Below are 5,468 nucleotides of genomic sequence, written 5' to 3'. Positions count from 1 at the left end.
TCTCCTCTCCTCCTCTTCTTTCCCTTCTCTCCCTCCTTCACTCTCACCTTCTCTCTCCCCTCTTCTCTCAAGAGTGGGGAAACAAAAGAAAAAAAAAACTCTTCCCAGACAGACTGAGGACAGGATAGGTGTCCATCATGGCAGCTCAGACAGACAGACTGCTGGGTAGAGCCCAGAGAGACCTGGCTCTGCCCACAGCACTGATCCTCCTCCACAGTTTCACTGGGAGGCCATCACATTAACCTCATGGCATTCTTTGCACTCTTCATGGGTATGTTTCTTTGCAAGAAAAAGTCAACAAGTCAAACAAGAGAACACGAGGAAGCGGGAGCATCTGACGACAACGACGACGACTACGACGTTAACGACGACATCTGGCCGTTCACGGCAGCGACTGGATGCGTTTGAAAGGCACCGGTGACGAACAGCTTGCTCAAGAGGCTACTTTGACATGCAGAAAATATACAAAACCTGTTGGGTTTTGTTATCCAAACAGTGATCCATGAAAGAATAAGAAAAACATAAACCAAAAAACTCATTTCTATGTTGCATTTGCATGCAAGGTTTTTTCGCTTATTCCTCCTCTCCATCATCCTAAAGAGCTGTAGTGGCAAAAATCATTCTGCTGATTCAGTATATCACAATATCACCAACCACTCTGACTCACAGGCTCAACAAACCTATTAATCAGTCACCCGATCCAAAGGGGAGGAACTGCACTTGAATGTAAGAGGGGCATTGTTAGATAAAGGGTTGGGGTCAGAATAACGATGTCTTAATTTGTTACATGGACTTTGTATGGAGTCGTTCTCAGAGGCAGCACTTTGCTCGCCTGACGTGGTGTGTCCGTGTTTGTTCAATTCAATGCATGTGTTTGAGCTACAAGCTCCTGCATGCTTGCCAAACTGCTTTAGTGTTGTTTCTTTTGTATTTCTATGTGTAGTTGTGTCTCACTTACGTCCTCATCAACTTATCCTTGCCCTGTGTAATGTGAACTGTGTAAGGACAAATGACTTATTTTGGGTGCTCTTTTTTTTTAAAACTTTATTTATTTAAAGGGTCTAATTATTAATTTAATTGGCTCAAGAGTGGTTTAGCTTGAGACTGGTTTTCTCCCCTTGTGTGGTAAAATATGACATGTTCCAATGGTTAAATGTCTCTGTTAGTTTGTTCTTTGCGTGAACCTCTAAATCCTAACTGTGGTTTTGAGGAGAGAGTCACATACCATTGCCTTGACTTCTTCTTGACTCTGAGAGGTCTCTATGCTTGCTCTGTACAGGACATGGGTCCTATACCTGCCCCTATACAGGGCATTGGTCCCCATATTAGCCCATATGGGCAATCAAATCCATATTTTGGACTATTGCATATTCCTGTATATAAACTGACGAGGTAAGGGGATATGAGGACCCTGAAAACTTTTTCATAAGAGGACTGTATTTAAGATTATAAATTATTTTACTCCCATAATGAGAACTTAAGACAGAGACTTGGGTACACAGGATGGCTGTATTGCTTGTATATAATGTAGATATTACAAAAACGGAGTAATGTGCATGAGATTTAAGACAAAGAAACAGCAAAAAGAACACGTTAGTGGCTATGGACTGTGAGAGGATTTTAACTGCTTCACTTTAAGAGTATCCAGTATAAGTGTTACCGAAAAGAACATTTTGTTAAAGCATGCAACTGAAAAATCTAATGTTAGAATTATAAGTGGGAAAACAAAGTTAGCTGAAACGATGATCTTTCAGACAAAAACATTTACACTTTGTGCTTTTGTTTTTCTTGGCTAGCAAAAATTAAACCCTTTTTGCCAGTAGTGCCAATTATTATGAATGCTATTTTGCCTAACAATATGTTACGTTGGGGAAAAACCCAACACCCAAAAGATATCAGTAAGACCCACAGAGGCAAAACACACACACACACAGCAACAACAGCAACTACAACAACAGCAACAACAAACAGTAGAAGAGATCTAGTACTAGCTCAACGGTAGACCTCCTACAAGTTCTGAAGTTTGTCTGAGGCAGACTTTACGTATAGATGACGATGATGATGGTGATGATGCAAGTGTGAAGATGATACTAATGATGATGATGATGATGATCGTTTTAATGTGAATGCAATGACTGATGACCCAAAAACAAAAAAAACAAAAAAGGGAAGAGGGCGCTACATTCTTGACAATGTGGTTGTGCTTCAGCAACACACTAGCTTTTATTCAGACCATTAACCACACCTACAGCGGATCCAGCCTGGCCTCCAGTCAAAAGCTTTCCATCCTCAAAAAGAGAATGTCTCCTCCCCACTTTTTTAATTATTATTATTACATATCATTTGATCTTCTTTTTTTAAATTATTATTATTATTTATTTATTTTAATCTCTTTTTCTTTTCTCCTCATCGTCACTGCCATTACTCTATACGACATGTACTTTGGACTTCTGGAAAGCTCTGTTTAGAAAGTGCCTGCTCAATAACAGAAAAGTGCAAGCTAATATCAGGAAATATCTATTGTATGTCCTCCAAAAGGTTGCCAGTCACCTTATTTATTTTCCTAAATTGTGTGTTTAAAGAAAAAAAAAAACCTTGATCCGAGTCTAAGTTAGACGCTCTAATCTGTCAGTGGTATGAATGGATGCTCATGGCCTGACTGATGCTATGTGTTGCTTTATGAAACAAGCCGGTAATTACAGTATCACTTTTACTCCCCACTTATGTGTGCATTTTTGCAGTATTATTAGAAGGAGAAAACCATAGAATTCAGCCTCTGTGTATGAAAGGCACTTGTCACAAGTCGATTTAACGTCCCGGTGTCGCTGTTGGGAGGAAGAAGTTGTGTTTTCTTGCATGGACTCACTTTTGTCTGTCTTTCTTCGGAAAAAAACAAAAAAAAACAAAAGTCCTTGCAGCATTTATAATAAGTGAAAGCATAACCCAGCAGTTTTCCAGAACAAAACAACTGTCATACACACTTTCTTTCTTTGTCTTTCTCTTTCACCCACTGTCTCACAAGCAAAAACACACAAACACTCAATCACACATACAATCAAACACAAATGAACACATTCAGGCCCACAAAAAAAAAGAAGAAAAAAAAAGCCACACGCTTTCTCTCTGTGCTTATGTCTTTGGGAACAATTAAATCTCTCCCTTAGATTTTACTCAGGGTTGAAGAACAGGGAGATGGTATGTGGAGTGTAAAATGACTGCTGACACAGAGTTGTACCACTGGTGAGTGTGTGCATTTGTGTATGCATATGTATGCGTATAACATTGTGTATTTTAGGGATACTCCAGTTGTTCATTCACTATTTAGTATCCACAATTTTTTCCAATCATGCTCTCGATTGACAAACTCCAACAGATAATATCAGTCCCATTTTTGAAGCGGCGAATGTGAGCTGTTTGCTTCATCCTTGCTGTATCTTGCATCACTTTTTCTACAAGGAAAAAAAGGAAAGAAAATCTCCCGATTCCTCTCATTTTATAGGATTTTGCTTGGATATAAACTAAATTCAAAGAAAAAGTAACAAGTGATGTTTCTATTTCTACACTTAAACGACTTGTCATAAACGCACAAGATTCTTAATACAAACAAATAATGCAAAAATACTAGGTAATGGCCACGTTATCAGCTCTTAAATTTTATTTAAATTTAGAAAAGAAGTTGTAAGAGATAGTAAATTGAAAGATTTACAATTGGAAGATCTCTATTATGTGTGTCTCACATGTTTTCTGACTCTTCATCACACTGAGAGACAGCCATGGTTCGGACAGCGCTGTCAGGAGCATTCATGCTGCAGTATCACTCGGACCTTCTCTTAAACTGCCCCTCCTCTCACATCAGCACAACTACAAGACACTGCACACACACACACACACACACACACACACATATATATACATATACACGCATACACATACATGCACACCAATTCCAAATGCTTGCGCCTATCAACACACAGAATACAAACACTTACACATACACATGAAACTGAACACACAGATTGCAGAAAATCCATTAATATGTTCATGTTTTGGAGAGGATGGTGACTGTAAAAAGAGTATGTAGTGTTTAAAAAAAAAAAAAGTAAAAAAGAAAAAAAATACAATAAAATAAAACAAAATAATTACAACAATAATAATAATAAAGAAATATTGCCATAGTAGACAGCTGGTAAACATGCGCAGAGATGGCCTCTGTTCTCATAAGTCCGCCTAGAAATGAATGGTATAACCTTTCAGGCCTTGTTTTGAGAGGGCGTGGCCAAACACCACATTGCATGCTAGAATGGTAGATCCTTATAGATAATCTATGGCTAGACCTCTCCTCTCCTTGCCTTCCTCTTCTTTCGCCCCGTCTTCCCTCTATCTCTCTCTCATCTCCTGCTGTATTTCCCACCTTGCCTGCTGTTGTGTTCTCCATGCCTATCTCAGTCTTTTCATTCCTCTTTTTTTGTAGCCTAGTTTTTACTTTTTTTGTTTTACAAATGTGCATGCACAAGCATCACTAAATTGTTGATGTTTTTAAAAAGAATATTTTGTTGCTGAGGCCATGCAAAGTGTTTTGAATATTGCCCTTATATGTGGAAAATGTCTTCTGAATGCTTTACATAATTTCTGCTGTAAAATGAAATCAGAATAAAAAGAAAATTTGCACTTTAACTTATTTTCGCCTGATATTCATTCCTTTCATTGTTTATACAGAAATAATGTTGTAACATGTCTTCTTGTGCTTAATGCCATGGGCTACAAGCTTTATAATAAGCCACAGGGTGAAATCTGCATTTCTGTATTTAATCTGTATGTAATCAAGTATACCCCAATACAAGCATTGTTAGAATAGATTTGTACCTTTTAAATACACTTGAGTGTGTGAGTTTGATGGGACAAGAGAGTTCAATGATACATGATGTACTACACAGTAACAAGGCAAGTTTAAACCCTATTAAAACGTGTATGGGTATGGGATTGGCGTTAATGCAAAAGTATTGTATAAATATAACATTATAGTATGATTATTATATATCAGAAAATCCTAGTAAATAGCGTTGCCATGGAGTCTAAAGTTTGGTATGTGGTTAGAGTGAGCCCAGATTTGTGGAACATATCAGTGCTGCCGGAAAATTACTGGTACTCTGGTGCGCTTTACAGTCTATGGGTGCGCTCCATTTACGTCACGTCGATTTCTTTTTTACCGTAAACTACTGCGCACCCTTTTTCACTCGGGGTCTAAAACTACCTCAAATGTCACTTGACCCGTCTTTGGACAACGGATGTTTTGTGTGAGGGTTGTTTGATAAAATTCGTATCGACAAAATCCTATTTTGATTTAAATTTGATAGAAAATATCGATCATTATAATTTCACCGTGCGCCAAATCTACGTCAGTTACGGTAGAAAACGGAAATGCCGTAAGAAGCGCAGCTGATGAAGGACGTGGTTTGTTCCGGTGAAAA

Source organism: Trachurus trachurus (assembly GCF_905171665.1).
Source record: "Trachurus trachurus genome assembly, chromosome: 5".
NCBI lineage: Eukaryota > Metazoa > Chordata > Actinopteri > Carangiformes > Carangidae > Trachurus > Trachurus trachurus.
The sequence above is the reverse complement of the archived record's forward strand: the minus strand, read 5'-3'. Positions refer to the sequence as shown.